The sequence below is a fragment of the Heliangelus exortis genome, chromosome 11 (assembly GCF_036169615.1).
Source record: "Heliangelus exortis chromosome 11, bHelExo1.hap1, whole genome shotgun sequence".
NCBI lineage: Eukaryota > Metazoa > Chordata > Aves > Apodiformes > Trochilidae > Heliangelus > Heliangelus exortis.
The window spans coordinates 5,948,793-5,969,572 of NC_092432.1; the positions used below are offsets into that span (position 1 = coordinate 5,948,793).

Here is a 20,780-nt window from a genome sequence, read left to right on the forward strand (position 1 = left end):
AACATCCACAGGGTGGATTCAGGAGAGAGCTTACAAGGTAACAGCTGACAGCTGACTGGAACTGCACAGAGGTTAATTGCTATTTGCCGAGCACTTTTCGGGTCTTTATAGATAAAAGGCTTTGTCTCCATTAAGAAACTTTGAAGCAAACTGCAACCAGTGAGTAATCACCATCCAGGACCTCAGTGTTTGAGACAACAGGCTCCTAAATGCTGTCAGATGAGAAATATCTTGAGAAATAATTTAGTCTTGAGTCTTGAGAAATATAATTTAGTCTGCACCATAGGTAGCTGAAAGCACAAAAGGACTAAAAACCCTGCCTGCTACTCCTTCTTTAAAAGGCCTCAATATAGATGAAATCAGTTCAGGCTTTAGTCAGGTAAGAAAGAAAAAAAAAACAAAAAAAAAAAAAACAAACCACCACATGAAAAGACACACACTAACTAATATCGGGACTTCATCCTTTATTCATCAGTACAAAGGACAATGCCAGGGAAAAGCAAACAGTGTGATGTAGGGGGTGGAAAGCTGTGAAAAACTGACAGTTATATAAATGCTACTCCTTCCTCTGCTTTGTAGATTTACTATAATTAGCTTAGCAGAGAGGTGATGTAGCTGATGGTTTTATTAATTTAAGTGTTCTAAGGAGGCCAGTGAATAATTTTTTGATTATTTGGGCCCTAGTCGTTTAATCTCTGGGATGGATAATTGATGAAAAGCCAGGTAAAAGCTTAAAGAGCTGCAACAAAAAATAGAAAAACAACAAAAAAAGAACTTTTGTTTTCCATTTTTGCTTTGATTGCATTTCAAGACACCTTACCCATTTCATCAGTGCACACAGACCATGCCGCACTGGATAAACTCAGCCTCATTTTACCCAAGCCAGCTGTCACTGCCAGAAAAGAGAATAAAGTGCTTCAAAGGAAATGCACAGAAAATGGGTAGTTACCTGAGAAAAGCTTCTAATTAATATTCATCTATTAGATAGTAGTTTCTGGATGGTATAACAAACCTTTTGACAGTCCTGTGAACTCCCTGCATTCAGGGTTTGTGGATGCTGCAAGATTCCCAAGCTAATTCACTACTGCAAAGAATAAAGTTTAGGGTATGTACCTGCTGTGATTGCCCCCCTCAAAGCATATCATAGGAGATTCCTGATGAAGTCATGTATGGCATTTTGAAAGGCAAAAATAAAGCATTGTATGGAGATGATCAAAGATGATACCACAGTTAATGCCAGTAACAGAACAAGACAGCCCAACTTTCCCCAGCCACTGGAACATGCTTTCCCACAAGACTTCAATAAGGTGCAGAATCTTGGGACACAAATTTCCAGCAGTGTGATGACACCAGAAAAGAGAAAATGCAAACAACGTCAGATGGCAATACCATTTAAACAATATTTTAGGAACAACAGATTGGTTGTTGCTCAGTTTATTTCATTGTTTAAAAAGGGGAGAAGTGAAAAGCGTAAAAGGAAACAGAATAAACACTTCTGCATCCTGTTCTTATTTATCAGATGGTAAAATGAGCCAAAGATGTTCATACAGAGGATAGTTTAAATCTTTGTCTAAACAAATGGAAAAATTTGGGTTGAGCTCCAAAAATTTGAGCCTAGTTGTTATTCATCTTGAGATACAGTTTATTATACTGTCTTTTGGAGGAAACCTTGACAATAAGAAACTGTTCTTTTTCAGCCATGGACAACACTTCTTTAATATATATACAAATGTTAGATAATGCAGCCCTAACAAGTCAGGAGGAACTGTAGCCACCATCTCTTCTGTAGCCTACAGCCAAAGGAAGCCCCACAGACCCTATGGCCATACCCACTTCTTGCTCCAGGGCGACTCCCAACTCGCTGTGGATGGATGTGTCCAGCTTGGGGGGTGGGAACCAAAAAACACTAGGAAGCTAAAAGATGTTTTTCCCATTCCCTGCCAAACCTGCTGCCAATCAGAGGTGATGCAAAGGGGAACAGTGGAACAGAAACCAACCTGGAGTGTGAAAGGTGAATGACTCAAGACAAGAGAAAGATGAGGAAGGGAACAGCTCTTTGAAGTCAAACCTCATCTTTCCAGGGTAGAGAGGCTGCACAGCCAGGATTACAGAGCAGCAAGGGAACATCACTCAGTCTAGACCAGTGTCAGTAATAAAATGAAAACCCCTTTAGCTGGGAGAGGTTGTCATCTGCGCTGCTTTGCATTCCAAGAAGCATCATCCATACATCAAGATAATCCCCTTTCTTGCCTGTGCTTTCAGTCTGTTCATTTTTTCAGTGTCAGCAAGTTTTGTATTGTTTGGAAGCAAAAAAATGACAGCAGTTTGATCTCTGTTCACCCAATATGTGCATGCAATGGGACATGTGGCTCCCACACGCTAATTCATTTCATCAAGGAGCAGAAGCTGAGAGCCCAAGACAGTCTTCTGACCTCTCTCCAAGAGGTTTGAGAGTTTTTTTAAAATGCCTCTCAGGATTAACAAAACCAAAAATAAAAAGCACAGGCTTCTTTGATTTTTAAAAAGAAAATCTGAAGAACATGATCTATGGGAGTCTTTTCCTTGCATCAGAGCTTGGGAGAAAAACTCCATTTATTGCTGTATGAGGGATGCTAGATAAAATTAAATGGACACTCTGGGACAGGACAGTGAAAAGGCTGTATTCTCCTTAATAAAATGAAAAGCTGAGAAGTGTGACATGTTTGCAGATTATTTATTAACAGTAGGACAGAAGCTATTTTGGGTGTATGTCTTTAGACACCATTAACAGAGTAATTTACTCTCCAGAGTGCCCTTTCAGGAAACAGTAGGAACTAAGTAAACCCCATATATCATTCAGAAGCAGGAACAATTCTCATTGTTTCTTTCCTAAATCTATTTCCTTTCTCAGAACTTTGCCACCATATGGTCAACAAGGAAGCAATGTAACAGGATCTGATAAAATGGAATTATATATTTTGGTAAGCTTCAGGTGGGGCTTTGCCAGGCCAAAGCATTTCAATACAGCAGTCACTGAATTCTGATGAATCCTTTTTCTTTTTATCAAAAGGGAAAAGAAAAACACAGACTCCACATCTGATCTAATGCACGAGAGGCCTCATGGACACAATTGCCACCACAGCCATCCAGTTGTTCCTCGTGCTGTTGTTTAAGCAAATGTTTCCTTCCTAGAGTTTTTTTTTATTATTATTATTATTATCATTCCTTTAAGAGAAGCAGGCAGCAAGCATGACATAATGTACATTGGGGACTGACAGGAGAGAGGGTGCATTCCTGCAGCCTATTACTGCATGTGCTCAGTTTGCTGCTGCTCCAACTGTTGTGTCCTCTCTGCCTACAGAGCTTGAGGAAGGCTAAAGAATTAAAAGCAACACGATGAGAAAGAACAAAACGTGAAATCCTTGCCCCTCTACCTCCAACACCAAATTACGCATTGATGTGCAGGGCTCTGAGGTGGCATGTGTGTTCTGTGTGCCACAGATTGTCACCTGGACATGAAATGGCCTCTGCCTCTGACAAGGCAAAAAACTGAGTGAATGCAAAGCCCTGAGAAAAACAAAATGTACTTTTTCTCAACATGTCCTAGTAGCATTCAAGAGGACAAAGATTGACAACAGGATGGAATTTTGTGCTCTGGCTTTCTGCTCAGAGACTCACTTGATTTCTCAGAATAGGACCTCAGCAGAACTTTTGGTGGGTTTCCTGTCCTCCAGCATTGAATTTAACCCAAGAAAAACAGACCTAAGTTCCTACGAACAATGGGACAGAAAATTGTCTCTTCTACTTGGGGGTTTCAGCTCCTTTTTTCTCTCCCAGCTTTGTTTTCACACCACCCCTGTTGGGGCTAGAGCCATAGGTGCATTTTCCAATATTACTCTCCAAGGACATAGAGAAATATATTGTGGAGATTCACAGCTGTTTTCAAGCAGAAGAAAATCACAAGCAGCCTGTTCAAGTGCTCCTTTGTATTTCCAACTTAGCTGGAAATCGATTACTAATTTTGTCAGAAGATTAAGAAAAATACAGCAGCTGGTGCTGAGGTTTTGTAATGTGGAGTTGCTGCTCCTCACCCTTCACTGCAGGACTTCACCACAAGCCTTAGGGGAGGCTGCAGGGAAATCACTGGAGATGTAGGAACTCCCTTAGCACCCAGGAAAGCACATCAGTGGATTGAGGAACAATTAGATGATGTCAAACTAATGGCATTTGCCCAGGAATAGCAGCTTGCACTGTTAGAAATTAATCCTGAAAGAGTACAAACCACCTAACTGCTGCTAATTGGTCTTGTCCTCACTTTGCCTCTGCAAGTCTCTCAAGCTGTGCTTTCATTTCCATTTATCAGATGCTGGGGCTTTGCAGCCTCTTGTATATTTCTGGAAAACCTGCAAAGGCAAAGCATTTAACTCTTGCTCTCAGCTCCCTTAAATTAAAAAGGAAGTTACCAGCTGTAGCATCCAATATCTACACAGCCCATCTCCCATAAGACTGCAGAGCTGACAGGGCTTTTTTCAGCTCCAAATCTAGGACCTCCTTCTGCTTTTTATTCCCCCCTGCAGAAGGAATCTTATGGATACCTCATTCAGGAAGAAAACACAAGCAGAGGCCATAGGTAGAATTTCCTTCAGCCAGCTCCTCCCACCCTCCCAGCTCTGCAAGGTGCTGCCCATCTTAAAGATGCTCTCATCCCAAGGCACTATGTTCATTTAGGAGTTGCTGAGGACAGACGCACATTAACAGTGAACTCAGGTGAATTTGCTTTTGCATGTTTTTTGCCTCTTTTGGAGTGTTGTTTGGTTTTTTGTTTGGATTTTTTTGGTTTTTTTAAGAAATTCAAATTTCCTTCATTTAAAGAGGAGAAAAATAAATAAAACCACAGTCCAGATGGAAACAAAGTCTGTTCCTTCTTCACTAGCCAAGCCACAAACAACTTATAATTCACATCTCCCTTGAGTCTCATCATTACCCAAATCTGGAAAACCAGCAAATGGGTTCTGGGGCAATGGGGAAAGGTGGGGGTGCAACTTACACACCAATTACCCACTAAACTTCATTGTCTTTAATTGTATCCAAAATAAATTAAAAACTTAGTGGTCCAAGTCATGGGATCCCTTTTTCAACAGGGTAGAGTTGGTCTTGTGAAACTGAAATCCCTGGGGAAATGGCTTCACAATTGAAGGAAACAAGTGACTCACAGCTCCATCCTCAGATCTTTTCTTAAACGGTTTCATTGAAAGCAGAGGTTGCCTCTGCCTGGGAGTAGGAGCTTGGACTACTGGTCACTAAGTGGGGGTTTTTTTTTGCCATTTCAAAAGCACCCACTGGGGCCTTTAGCTCCCATCTCATGGAGCTTTGAGTTTCTTTCTGGTCTTATTAGGAAGCCTAGGACTGGTAGGGAAGTCATCATCCGTAGGAAAAGAGAAAAAAATGCAGTCAAAGGATGGGTTCCTTTAAAAATTGAGCAGTCTTCTTAACAATTAAAACTGTTAACGGAAGAACTGCATCTGATTTGCCTGATGAGTCTTTTTTTAATGCAATTAGGCAGCCAAGGTTTGACAGACTAGACTGCCAGAGTGCCAAAGAGCCAAAGGGAATTTGCATGTATTATAAAATAATTGGAATGGCAGGGTAAAGTAAGAACCAACATGACCTTAGCCTTCACTCAAACAGAATTGTGTGAATAATTGATTTTCTACATTCCTGGCTGACTAGAAGAAGTTAAAAAACAATCAGCAAGAACAGTTTTTCTTTTTCTGGTTTGGAACAAAATAGACAATTCTAAAATTAGATGTCCATTTGAAATGCTGTATCAAAGCAATAGATTTAGAATCTATAAAGTAAAATATTTGCAGCCAAAATAAACCAGCAAAATGAACATTTTTAGGGAAAAAAAATTGTACAGGAAAATTTCACACATATTAAAAAAAAAAAAAAAAAGCCTTCAAAACTGACACTTTTTCCTCAGCAGAACATTTTTAGGGAAAAAAAAATTGTACAGGAAAATTTCACACATATTAAAAAAAAAAAAAAAAGCCTTCAAAACTGACACTTTTTCCTCAGCAGAAAAAGAACATCTGCTAAAACTCTTGTTTTTCAGAATAGAGCCATTTTGATAACACTCCAGTCAAGGAAGCATTGTCGAGTGCAAGATTGCTATTCACACGTGGAGAATTAGGAAATATTTGAAAAATTCTTATACAGCCAATGGCAGAGACTACAACTTCTATCTCCCACATCAGCTGAGAGGATCTCCCAGCTATGGGCCACTCCTACATGTGGCACATCCTCTTCCATTCCCAAACTAAGCAAGTTCCCAGTTCCTTCTGGACTGATAATAAATGTCACAGTTCTCAAAAGTTAACAGCATGTAAAAAAAAAAAAACAAAAACCAACACCAACAACAAAAACAACAAAAAAACACCAACATTTCCTCACAGTGTTGGTGTGCAGCTTTTTGCTTTCCAAACTGCAGCTTCCCCCCTTACATCTAGAACACTGGTTCCAAAGTGTCAAGAAAGGATGGATTCTGGCAAGTGTCCCACTTGAGTCAGCCAAGCAACCAAAAGGGTTTGGTTTGGTGGTTTTTTGGGGTTTTTTTTCCCCCTTTTCTCCCCCTTCCCAAAGAAAACCTGTTCTTGTAGCTTTTCCTGAGATGATGCCTACCAAATGCACTGAAAGAAAGGACCTGATCTTACTTGCAACACTTAACTGGACCTGAGATTTTACATTTCACTGACTTAAAGACACAAAGAGCAGGTAAACCCAGCTCTGCAAGACTTTTTCTACCTTAACTCTAGACTGACTTCTGGAGTTAAACTGATGCATGGTTTATTCTGCTTATGCAGTTTAACTCTTCACGGAGGTCAAAGCAGCTCATACTATTAAATAATGCAGGCTAGACAATGCTGACTTAATAAAACTCACATGTCAGTTTGTGTTGGAATTAATTTTCTTACTTGAGGGCCACTTTAGCTTGCAAATCAAATGTGTCTTGTGTTGCTTCTTTCAAAAGGATGCTGCTGGTGCCTGGGCTTCCTTCAGAAACAGAGATTGATGGGACCAGGCTTTTGTTGGGTCAGTGTCTAATGGCCTCCTCTCAGTTCCCTGAATTATTCATAAGTGGTAGAGCACCTCATGTTTTTTGATTAATGTGTACAATGGAGGATATGTCATAGATGCAGTTTCAAACTACTGTTTTGCATTTTACAGGCAGAGTTTTCTCTCTTCCCCTTCTCCCATTCCAGTTCCAAGAGACTAACTTATTTTAATGGTAGCCATCTCCATTAACATCATCCCTAGGCAAGCAGAACATAGTTAACTGGCTACATTTGGACTCTGATAATAGTTATGTCTTCCCATTTTCTAGCATATTGCATCTCAGGCTTCTAAAACAACTGCTCCTGTGTATCCACCTGAACTATAAACTTAAGATCACCAGGCCAGTAGACAGCAAAGTTGAGAATAGAGTTACTGCTCTTAAAAAATACCCCTTCCCTCTCCTACTCCCACCCCGTTTCAGTTTTCTGTGGCTTTTCCCTGGTCTAGTTCTTTCTTTTTTTCCCTAGTCTAGTTCTTTTCCAGAATTAAAAAAAAAAAAAAAAAAAAAAGTCATTCACACAGAAAAGGATCTTTTGTGCAATATGCAAGACACTTGCTTCATACATGTCACCGTATCACAGCCTTTCCCATCTTTCACCTCTTCTCTCCTGCTTTACCCACAGCTGCCAGTGAAATTCCACTTGTATACACTGATTCCTACACCAGTTGTAGGTACTTATATCCAGGTAATTATATTCATAAAACAATGACCCCTGGGCTCAAGATATAAGCCACATCCAAACATAGCAGGAGCTTGGAGAAAGCAATAAAACTATTTTAAGAATTATTTTCCACCACTAATTATCTTCCATGAAAGGCATTGAGGCCAAATCCAGCTTCACCCACAGACATCCCACCAAACATCAGGACTAAGCAAGTGCCTGTGCTTTCCATCCTGTGATGGCATTTCTCCCTGTGATAATGGGTGCAAGAAAACAAATATAAAAAGCCTCAAACATAGTGCAAGTCCATGAATAATCCCGAATTTCTAGGGAGCCTTATGGTATGCAATACATCCTGCTGTATGGGATACAGCCCAGGGACATCCAGAGTGGCCAAGGTCTTCAAAGAGGTTTGCAGGAGGTGGGATCTTGCAGACAAAGCCTGCAGGTACAAGAAAGGACAGGAAAAGGGGCTCTGCTCCTACAAAGAGGCACAGTGTGGTTAGATGCAAAGTCCGTGGGACTCTTTGAACAGCACACATGCAAACAAGAGGAGCTTTCCTCAGGGAATGCATGTGCTGGCTGAAGCTCCTCATCTCTCCTCCCAGCTAGACTTCAACATGGTGAGCTGGGAAAAAGAATTTTGAACTTCTGCAGAACTGGGCTTTGGGGCTAAAATACATCCCCTGCCAGCTGCAGAGCCAGGCTACAGTGGGCACAAGTCAGGCAGTCAAATGCCATCTTCTGCTCCTCACAGGTCCTACTCACTGCTCCAGTAACTCCAAACTTCATTTAAAAAGAGAGGCAGGTAAAATAGTAATGACTAAACAAAAATCAATATTTAATGCTATTAATTATATGGCATTATATAATTGGAAAAAAGGAAATTACAGAAGAGGGAGGGTGGATGTATGAGCTGTTCTGACGATCAGCACTGAACTCCCGGTTGATGGATCAATTATGCAGAAAACTGCAGAGTTGAACCTTCCCACCTTCAGTCCAAATTACCTAAGAAAATTCAGTCAATTAAAAGTAAAATAAAATACACTACATACACCAGTAGCAGTGAAACATATGCTTAGGGACTCCACAGCTGTAAGGTCATCAGCATTCTCTGAGCACTGTAGAAGACCAGCAAATGAAAAACTAGAGATGGTTTGGATTAGGATTTTGTTAACTAGCAACCAATACTGATGTAAACAATACTATTTGGGTCACAGAATTCATTGTAGAAGTTAGTAAGCCAAGAGCTAACAAAATATTAGCAGAAACAGAGTTTTAGTGCTAGACATTCTAGTAATTATATATAGTAGATGCATATTGCCTGTACTTTAAAAATCAGTTACAGGCTTTTAACTGCTGGGTAAAATTTCTCCTAGAATGTTCAATCATCTACAGAGGCAAAGTCCCACTTCTTAATAAAGTGCCCAACTCAGTTCTGAAAGTAGTAATGGAATGCTTTAGGAAAATGATAATATTGAATTATACCCAAGACCAGTATCTTTCCCCATGCTTGCCTGCAAAACAATCACTGAATGAGCTGTTCCTGAATTATAGCCACTCCTGTACTTCAGATTTTCCCAGAAGAACTAGGAAAAAAAAATCCTGATGATGGTTTCCTTTAGCTGCATCCTTCATCATTTCTTTCAAGATACATGTAGGTGCAAAGCTGGCAATACAATGAATTCCAACCTGAAGATATTTTTCCCTTCCCAACTGTGTTAAAAAGACAACCATCCCAATATTTCAGTTCCCTTCAGACAGTATCTATTATTCACAAGACCAGAAAGAGAATTAACTCCCCACAACCATCACCAAGGCCCCGAAAGGCCACTCAGAGTAAGTTGTGGCAGAAGACAGAGCATTTGCTGGTCCCTCATGCTTACCACTGACCAGGAGCATCAAGAATCCCTAAATAAATAGGAGGCATCTGCTAATCCTGGGATGAGACAACATAGAGGCCCAGACTTTAGGGTCAGGTTAGATGTTTGTTCTCTATCACAGACCTTGACTGCATGGAGAGGACAGGACAGAGGTTAAAAGGTGGCATGGTGACAGGACTCAGGAGCACTGCCAATCCTGGATGGACCAGGAGAAGGTCTGGGAGGTCTTGTCAAATGGCCCTGAGGACCAGGGCTGCCCCAGAACCTGCATATAAAGACACCATTAACATTTCTAAAGGAAGCCTCTGGTTGAAAAGTGGTTTGCAGAGATCTGGCATGACACATTCAGCTTGAAAACACAAATAGATATGGAGGTATGGCTAGAAAGAAAAAAATTGCCATTCTGAAACCCAGCAAATTAAACTTTCCTGTCTACCTGAAGTTGTCAATAACTTTGAATGGCTACGAACAAACCCAAGACATATTTTATCTCTTCCAAGAGATACCCTTTGAAATGCCTTCAGTGACCCAGCAGCCAGGTAAGCAAGGAGACTCCAACACAAAGCTAGGTTGAGCAACCTCCTTAGCAATTCATTTTTCAGCATTTTAAGTTTGTTTACCATCCCTAGAGTTCACTCTCCATGCACTAGGCTAGCCCCATGAATTCATGAATAAATACAAAAGACTGATGGTCATTATTAGATCTATTTCCTCCACATAGCTGCTTTTTAAATGTCACTAATCTTTCTCTCTCACAGGTCTGCTGCAGCCAGCACCTCATTTGCTTTGGAAGTTTGGTGATGCAGAGCCCAATCAGAGGCAGCACATTCAATTTACATGCTTAAATGTTATGGAATCCAAATGTTTTTAGTGTCATTTATATTCCATCCTAGCTTTGTGACCTTCTGTGCTAACAAGGAGAAAACCTGCCCTAACCAAGAGGGATGGGTAACACTGATTTCATTTATGCATTTTTTTCTTCCATTTGCTTTCAAAAATTAAGAGGGAGAAGAAAGAACAAAGTAAATAGAGTTCATAACTTATCTAAGATAAGAACTTTTACTAAGGCTGTGTTTCAAATCTGAAGATAGTTCTTTCATTCTCTGCTGAATTTCCTTTAGTAGTTTCACCTAAAATCTTTTCTGCTTTGGGGTTTATGTTTGATGGCTTTGAGACATCCCCAAACTAAATACACTAAAATTAATTTTAAAAGTAAATTTAAGATACATATTTGGGGAATTAGAAATGCTGAAAGAAATTTACTATGTAGGCAGATGTGATACATAAGGAAAAGATAAAATGGCACAAATATGTGGGAGATATCTGACAGGAAGGAAACATGAACAACGTCTATAACAAAGCAAAAATGCCAAAGGACGAACAACACAAAGAAAAATTGAAATACTAATAGATAGATAGATAGATGGTTGGGTCACAGAACACCCTGAGGGGAAGAAGAGAATGAAAAAAACAAACAGTCCACATCAGAATGACAAAAATAAAGCCAGAAAGGGAAAAACAAAACAAAACAAAACAAAACACACACACTCTTCAAGATGATTAGAAGAAGAAAATCTCATGGGGTGACAGGAAAGGGTCTCCCACTAGTGAGGGATGAGGCCATCATTATACTGAAGGCTATAAAAGAACATTCACAAAAGTACAGAACTTCCATATATATATGATGTTATCATATATGTAACATAACCTATATAATACATGGTATGCCATAATAGTTAATGCAGCTAAATCTGGGAAACACCAGGGGAAGATTGTCTTAAGGAATTGTTTCTATGATTGCAACAGCTGAGTCAGAGCCAACAGGAGAGAAGGGATGAGAGAAGCCTCCCTTGTACTGAAAGGGCCGTGAGTGACCACAGCCCATCTCCATGGCCTCAGTCTTCCTCCTCTTTGCCCAGAAGGACTTGTGTGAGCTTGCTTTAAGGGCATCCCCCAAGAAGAGATGTTTGCAATACTAAGACTTTCTTAAAAGGAGGGAGCAAACCCATGAAGGCAATGGCAGACCAATGCACAGACCCCATGAGGCAGATGGGATGAGACAGAGCTTTTTTTCCCAATTGCCTGTTACAGTTTGTGTGCTTCCAGTATCTCAGTGCACCAGGAAAACTGCACCACACTGCATCCTTCCTTCAGCAGGCAGGGATTTTCATGTCATCTATTATGCACATCACAGCTTGCTGCAGTGATTCCAGGAAGACCTCAAGAGAGCTCTGTCCTCCTGTTCTGACAAGGAAGGGACTATGATGTCCCCTTGCAAGAGGTCAGAAAACTGGAAAGCTAAGGAGTGTCTCCTCCCCATGCCTCCCAGCATCACTGAGTGAGGGAGGAAAACCCCTGGACCAGGGAATCAGACTGAGGGAAGCATTTTGAAATTCAACTGCAGCATCAGACAGAAAATCTCACATCATTTTCAAGTACTAATCAACAGAGGACAAGAGAGAAAATGTTCTCTTGCCCACACTGCTAGACAGAAATTTAGGCATGAGAAGACTCCTGTGGACATCCCTGCATAAGGATGAGACCTCAGCAATGTAATGACTTTGTCACCCTGGAATGAGGGTGCTGATGTCCCCCTCCAGCCTGTGCTGACAGCAGCAGGCTTTAATTGATGTGGTGATGTGATCAGGGCTGCCCCTCTCACCTCCTACCACTATTTGTTTCTGGCTCTCTTTCCCCAGTTACAGCATATATCACAAGTGACCTTTAAAAGGAAAAAAACCAAAACCCTCAAAAAACAAAAAACCCACACATCACCACACAGACTGAATTTGTGCTTTGGATACACTTGAAAGCTCCTCAGGAATCCAGGCCCTGTTCTGCAAGACACAGGCACATTTAAAGAAAAAAACCCCAACACACCTTTTTGCTTATCTAGATTTATTTTTTATAACCTGGATATCCCCTAATTAACAGCCTAAGTAATTTGTTCAAATTGATAAAAGAAACAGAGCACAGACAGCAACCGAATCCAGGCTATCTCAAGTCCTGTTTTAGTTTCACCTTTCAAAAAAAATTTCATACCACACTCTAGCTAATGCTCCCTGCTCCCACTTATTTTTCCTACATTCTCACTCTGCATTTGGATCAACTCCATTTCCACTGAAGCAAAATTCCCCTTGGCTTTCACAGAGCCTGACTTTAAACAGGCACAAGTCTCTGTTTCTCTCTCTGGCTTCAGGAAGGTAAGGATTATTTTAAATGCTGCTTTGATCATATTTATCTTGCAGGTTTGGGCTTTTTTTACAGAAGTGAGGAAGGGCATCCCAGATGAGGAGAGGACATCTGTACCTACTTCTGCAGGGAGGGTTTGGGCCCATAAATGAGGATAATAATGTTACTAGAAAGACACCAGAAAGTGTAAACAAGTTTGGTGTGCTGCACCGTGGCATTAGGCATTTCACAATCAGTGTAGCCTCTTCCAGTCCTTTTTGGCAGAACATTTATTGCTTCCATTTACTGTTATTAGTAGCAAAATGAAACATTCGCACAAAGAAAAAAAAAATAACAAACATGTAAGTACACACAGGAGATGAGAGCACCACAGAGCCCAGTGTGAAGCCCTACAGAGCTGAAACTTTCAACACAAAGGGGAGAAGGAGATTCCATTTGGAAAAAAAAAAAAAAAAAAGAAAAAGCAACAGAATAGTGATATTACAGCTCAGCTCTGGGGTTCCCACACCTGAGCTGCCACCAGCTGGGAAGCTCAGCCCTGGGCCAATGCTGCTTCCCCAGGTGCAAGGTAAATATGAAGCTTTAATTGCCACTGCCAAAATAACCCTCCTGTGGCTGTGCAAGGCATGATTGACTGGTTCAGCAAAATAGCACCCAACCTGCCTGTAGCCCCCCACACCCAGCTTTAAGGTCATAAATATTAAGCAGGATCCTGTTTGTTCCAGTAACTTTCTGGGAGACAGATTACTTCAAAGTCTCATCTGTGGGATGATGGTCCCTCATCTCCATGCAGTCACCCCGAGGCACCAGGAGAGCAAAAGCCTCTCAGGGGCAGCCATGACCTGGCCTGAAGGTAAAAAAAAGCTTTGCCCAAAGTAGGTTGATAGGCAACAGAGCTGATTAACACTGCTCAGTTACAGAAGGGAAAAAAGTCTTTAAGCACAGGTACCAAAAAACAAGCCCCTTCCTGAAAAGCAGGATGGGGACTGTGGAGTTGTACTTCAGCATATTTCTACAACTTCATTTACAGAACAAAAACAATAAATAAAATAATATACTCAAGGCTTCTACAAAAGCTGCTAGAGAAAAAAGCAGAGTGTTTAGCTACCCACAAAATAAATGCCTCCTCCCACATACATTTTCATTCTATCAGTAGCAACTGACTCACCGTACAGCACTTGGTGATATTTGAAATTATGAACATGGCATAAAAGTTCACCAGCTGATTAATGTAATTACTATTCATTTCATCCTGATTGCTTCAGCAGGGATTTCTGATTAAGCCAGCATGCCCTGCAATTTCCTTGCATTTTTTTTCCGTGATTGGAATACCATGGGGCAAATATCCCAAACTCAGCACCTTCCACACAGCCCTGTAATTCTGCTCAGTGTGCAACAGCCTCAGCAATCCCAATCAGTACATTATAAGAAACAGATTAGCTTTGTTTCCCACAAACTACATGTTCATTATCAACTGTGAGGTTAACTATGTAAACTGCATGTCCAGGCAGTCCCTTCTTAACCGGATGTTTTCTTCTCTTCTTTCCATATGCTTCATTACTTAGCTGGTCATACAGATTCAGTTTAAGTAATAGGGAAGACCTGCAGGTTTGTGTTAATTCTCACTTTTTTTGCCTTTCTTTCTTCCCTCCTCCCCTCCAGAGAAAGAAATTGGTAAAATGAAAGCTCTCCCTTCAAGTACCACCAAACCTCTCCTGGTCTGCAGATTGGCACTACTCATAATTCCACATAATAATGGATCACATCTACTTTCCATACTTCCCTCCACACACAGCTTTTGCAGTACAGGTCCCAGTGCCTTCTACACCCCAAAAACTAAGTAACAAGCTCCACTCAACAGCACAGAAAGCACACAGATCTGAAAAAGTTTTGTGATGGGATTCCAGATTGAAATCCTGCGCAATACCTCAAGAGAAAGATAAACTTGTCTTGTGTTTTGTTGGTTTTTTCCTGGCTCTGCTTTTCCCCCCTGCCTCTCACTACCCCCATGATTTGGATGCAGTGTTTATTCTGCATCCCCTGTACTTAGAACTGGAGCAGCTCAAGGCAGGGATAGAGGAGGTGGTGTCCTGGTAAAGCCCTGGAGCATCCTGCATGGGCAGGTTGTGCAGACAGAGGATGCTGGGTCTCTACTGGTGTCCTTGAGCAGCTGATCTCGGGTGTGCTCAAGCAAAAGGCACCACAGGACTAGTGTTGCTCAGTGCTTTACTGTGCTCATTTACTGTGACAGCTGAGCAAAAAAAATGGTTTCATAAAGTAATTGCTTGCTGCCAGAGGAGTAATTTTATTGGTCCTACTTGCAGTTAAGTTCAGACACACGTAACAAACTCTGTATTTTATTATTCTTACCCTCTTCCCAAAGAGGCTTTATCGTCTCTGAAGTTGTGCTTCAGCTGAAAGCCCAGAAAGCTTCAACTAACTGGAAATCCCTTTAAAATTACAAGTAAATACATTACAAAATAACTGAATAAACAGAATATTGTCTTCTTGGCCATGTGCATCTGGTTCTTTAACCACAGTCATATTTTCCCTGCAGCAAATCCTGTAAGAGCTAAGTAATTATTGTTTCGCTGTGACCTGGAGAAAAATCAGGCTTATGTTTTAGAACTGGACATGTTCCCTCTTCACTGCATAGAAGACAATTGGCTTATTGGTTTTTTTTTATTCCCTGCTCTGCATTACTATCACTTCAAACTGCCCATCAGCCTCCAAAATGCAGGTGTGTGTTTGATTCAAAAGTCTTCAGGGACCAATTGTTTCACTTAACAGTAGTTTAAGAACAAAATGCCCTCAGGTAGAGCAGCTCCTATCGCCAGGCTAGGCACCAGGTCCATCTATTCCATTTCTATTTCAAGCAAAAACCTTGCAGGATTAGTTTGCTATCAGCTTTTCCTTGTCCTAGGTAAATCCATGTAGCCTATCAAAGCCATTTCTGTGATCTCTCTTAACAATGCATTTGAAGGCAAAATCAAAGAATTGCTGTTGGTGTTATACATATTATAGTAAGCCCCTGATATAGTAGATCCTAATGCATTTTATGATTGGGAATGTTGTCTCAAGATAAAAACAGGCAGTCTGCAGGAATCAGCAAAAAACCCACTTAATTTCACACATGTATAGCCACTGACGTGTGTGCAATGAGATTAGGAGATGCCCTTGTCGGCCAACTTATCATAACTTTCTCCAAATAGCAAATCCCTTATTAGTTTATGCTGTGGCTTTGCAGAGGGTAAGCATGGCTGGGGAAGAGCAAACAGTAGCTGATTTCACAGGAACATGCTTGCTTAGCTCGGGCTTAGCCATTATAAGAAAGTAAATACTGCGTGAAAAAGCATTCGGGTGGAAAGATCCCTAGCTTTGGCTTGCAGGTTTATCTAGAAACTTCTCAAAGCCACAGCATCTTAATAAACTGGAAATGGACTACATCATTACTAGACGCTGTCTCTTAATCTAGATGTTGTGTTGTTGATAAGTCTATTGAATTTGCCACTTACTGGTCAGTTTTCAACTCCAGTGGCATGATTTCTAAAGCAACTTCATGTCTCTCAAATTCATACCTGGAAAAGGCAACAGAGAAATAGCTGCAGCATCCTACATCTGAGGCAGCTGGGGAAAGGGCAAAGGAAAAGTTCAGAAAAGAAAGGGTGAGCTTATTTCTAAAGATGGCAGAAAGAAGTCCAAATTAAAGGGAAAAAAGCCCATCTCTGTACCTTTCAGATGTTATCAAGCCCAGGGAGTGAACTGCAAGAGTGATGGGGGGTTGTGATGCATCAGAGGGGTTTCCTCTGATTTTCATCAAAGTAGACTCCCTGGAGGAAAGCAAAGTGACCATGGCTCTTCTGCAGGGGATGCTGCAAGGTCAGGGTGATCAGAGCAGGGCCAAGATCCTCAGTAACAAGCAAGCAGATGAGGAGAGCAAGGAGTGAACTTCTATACAAGGCTCACACCATAAGCTGCTTTGAGAATAAAATATGGTTTGGTTTTTTACAGCAAGAAAGGAATTAAACTTTAGTTCTGCATATTCATTTCAAGAGTGAATACCATCTTGAATAATTATGCTACATTCAAGTGTGCCAAATTTGTCCTTCAACATCATAAAAATCAGTCATCTGCCTTCCTCCACTTTCAGTAACATTGGTTAATACAAATAAGATAAGTAGCTTATAAATCATTTCTCATCTCCCTGGATTTTCAGACTGAAACCAACTCCCTATTAACTTCCCCTTTTTACTACAGGCAGGGCACTATGAATAAGAGATACAAGCATCAGCTCACCCAGTTAGTTTTGTATACAAAGTAGTTTCCCAAATGTTCTGACTATCCTGAAATCAACACCTCCTAAAAGCACCAAGAGCTGTCTTGGACTCACCACATACATCTGGGACTTATTCCCCCACAGGTTTATAGTAAAAATGGTAAAATTTTAAAAACAAAAAACAATTACCTGCTTTCTTTTTTATGCCCCTTTCTACTCCTGGAATAGCTGTCCAAGCTATCCCAAGACTTTCTATAGAATCACTTCAAACTCTAAATCATAGTGAGGCATGTGATGGAAAAAGGTCAGGTCATGGCTGTTTACTCATTAGAGTACAATATGAAAGTCTGTTGGATTCCCCCCCCCCTCCAAAAAATAATTTTTGTTTATAGTGAAAAAGCCCAGTATACATTCTCCTAAGAACTTTACTTCTCCTTTACAACGAAGCAGTGATTGGGCAGATATACCCATTCTAATTCAGATTTTAAAATAAATAATAATAAACCACTGTCTGCTACACTCCAGATCATTAATAAAACTTTCAGCTGACTCCAGTGAGAAGTCGGTCTTAAAAGCAGTTGGACTGGGACTCACAATATGCTTTTAGCATTCTGAAGATGAATTATCTGGCAGCTTTAGCATAATACTTGGGAGAAGTTTACATTTGCCATTTTTGTCCTCCAAAAATAAAGGCTGGTTTAGAGCAAGACTGTGTTTCTGCCCACCCACAGAATTTCAATGAGGGCAAGGCTAGGGACAGAAAAAAATGGCATGCACACATACACTTCTAATTGTATTTTAAGTGCTGTGGCAATAAACCAAGTTCAGCTGAAAGGTACTGGATATTCTTCATGCATTGTCTATGCCCACATCTCTCATGTAATGACTCTCTGGAGTAACCTAACTTTTTTCCTATTATTATTGCAAGTTATATTGCTCAGCACCATGGGAAATAATATGCAAATCAGAAACATAAATGTGCTACTTAAAAGCTGCCAGTTTGTACTCATTAGGATGATATAGAATTGACACAACTAAGTTCTGTGGTTTCTTTAAAAGGAGCTAATTAAATCTTCTTAATTACCCCAACCCATACTACCCCCTTCAATAGTTATGAGTAATTACGTTAAAGCCATTTTCAAAAGAAAAATAATATAGATTTCGATCTTGTAAAGTCCTAACAGCAGCTGGTAAATCATGTGGAAGAAGTTAAGATAGAGAGAGGACCATGTAGAAAATGTCCATCAGTTCCCAAGCACTTGAGGAAGGTGGACGGGTCATTTGAAAATATGTTGAGGATTGCTGTTATATTCATCTTCCAGGGGAAACAAACAAACAAAAAAATTACAGCTCAATGGGTGGCAGAAAAGCCCCAAAGAGATGCTGTAAAAATATCTGAGGAGCAAAGGAGATTCTCCATACCAGGGTATTTTAAATGGACACAAAGAGACTTGAGCCCCACAACAGATAACGATAAAGGTTTTGTAAATGCCATCACATTATTTATATAAACACTGTAGCCAAAGCATTCAAAGTTGTTACAACAGACCAGGAAATGCCACAAGGGTGAATTCAGTAAAAGTGTTGCTGAAGGAGCACTCCTACAAAAAGAATCAAGTTTTGTGTCTATGTGTAAACTTAAAACAGCCAAGTCCATCCTCTAAAGAGCTGCAGGAAACAAAGTGCCACAAATTCCCACCCAAACCCCCAAACCAGACATTTCATCAAGAGGTAAACACTTTCGTTGACAAACTATAACTCATTTTCCCTCCTATGAACAACTGAAAAAAACTTTCAAGTCCTTCAGGAAGAGAAAAAGAAGTCAAATACACACAAAATGCTCTAAATAAACATGTACTCAGACAAAAAAAAAAAAAAAAAAAATAAAAAAAAAAAAAAATTAACAACACTGGTGAGAAACTGCAGGATCAGCAATCTGCATTTGTGGCTTCATCCCTTTCAGTGCCACCACACCTCCTCTGAGGCAGCTAAAGGGGACAGCTGGCACCACCTGCAGTAACATCACCTGGTCCTGGGGCTCTCTGCAACACCACACACCAAGACACGAATTATCAAGCCACAAAACCCACAGGAAGACTTACCCCAGGTCTTCTCCATGGAGCCAAGCATGGAATCCAGAGCCACGGTGAAACCATCAAGTCTTCCCAACTCCTCTTCCTCCACCAGAGTTGCATTTTTCCTTCATGTACTGCACCTTTTGCTATTTGTGTAGCATGTAGTAACACGAACCAAATGGCCTCATCACTCCCAAAGAAACTGCTAGGAGGAAGCATTTTGTTCCTTAAAAGAACAACAACAAAAAAAATAATCATAAACCAGTATGCAGCAAAACTAAGCATCAGTTTCTGGCTTTGACGAGAGTGAACTAATCTCCTCATTTGGTACTCACTGATAATTTGCCCCAGTCCCAGCTTTCCTGAGTTACCAGGGATGACTGACCAGGTGGTTTGAGTTGCACTGATATTCAGGGCAGCAATACCTGATGTTTTGCTTAGCCCCAAATATCAGGCTGAATGCCCAGGAGGCCCTTTTCCAGTCTTCTCACTTGCCAGCTTTCTCTGAGTCCAAGCAGAAGGCTGGTGTAGGAAGTTTGTCACATTATTGTAACACAAATTGAGCCATTCTAAAGGAAGGTAAAATTAAGATGAGGAGGCATTAATTAACTGAAGGGTATTCAAAGCTTATTTGACAGAAGAATAACCTCTAGTAGGCCAATGCTAGCAGGAGAAAAAGTGTTAAAAAAGGAGATGGAGTTTGAGAGACACTCTGAAAGAACACTCTACAGGCACAAAGATGCAGACCCTTCCTCTGCAGACTTTTCTTTCAGGAAAAGTCCAGGCACTGGCCCAGAAAAGCCTCAGTGACAGCTGTGTGAACACAGGGACCTCACCAGAAGCCATCTATGATATCTACAGAAATTTCCTTAACAGCAAGGGAATTTCCAGGCTCCTGACCCTGCTCTGTCCCAGGCACCATCACACCCCATCCTTCACGCTAAAGCAAACCTCTGGCTGCACGGTGCCAGCTCTGCACCCAGGTGCTGCAGCAGAGACTGTCACAGCCATCAGCAAAATGAAAAATCCCACAATCCTACCACAGATATCACAAACACACCCATGCTCACACTGTAAATTAGATGAATGGAACATCCACAGCAAGAAACAATTCCTTTTATTAATAATAATTCCCGTGCTGCACCGAACTTCAGAAGATCTGCCTTAGGGCAAGCCCAGGGTATAACAAAGGAGTCAGCTGGCCACAAGGAATGAAATCTAACAATATCCCCTTCTTATCGTGTGCCTTTATCCACAACAAACAAATGAGTCAATCTGAGAGGAAGGAAACTCAGTCAGCAGCCCTACATGGCTTGCATATTTTATACTTCCAGTGATGCTATCAGCAAAGCCTGGGTGTCCAGTCAGCTCAGTGCTCATAATTGTTTTTAACCTTTGAAAACAATCTGGTTAGAAGCATAATAAAATTGATTTGTTAACAATGTTTACCTTTTTTTTCTCACCACCCTGCAGACAACCTACTAATGACATTAAAGATTAATTAACAGAGAAGCCTGTGTGCTACCTGCCAGACTAACAATTATCTTTGGTGTTAGATGTTCTTCCCTCAGCACTTTGGCTGGCAGTTTCTCTCTGG

At 40.8% G+C, this 20,780-nt stretch overlaps 1 long non-coding RNA gene across 2 annotated transcripts in view; it reads left to right on the top strand.

Moving 5' to 3' along the window:
- The window catches only part of LOC139800807 (uncharacterized), a 369,707-nt gene extending 350,701 nt beyond the window's left edge, over positions 1 to 19,006 (top strand). For both annotated transcript variants that reach the window (XR_011727954.1, XR_011727955.1), the window contains exon 3: positions 18,971 to 19,006. This is a non-coding gene — a long non-coding RNA (uncharacterized lncRNA). The remainder of the gene's footprint in view (positions 1 to 18,970) is intronic.
- The last annotated feature ends 1,774 nt before the right edge of the window (positions 19,007 to 20,780 follow it).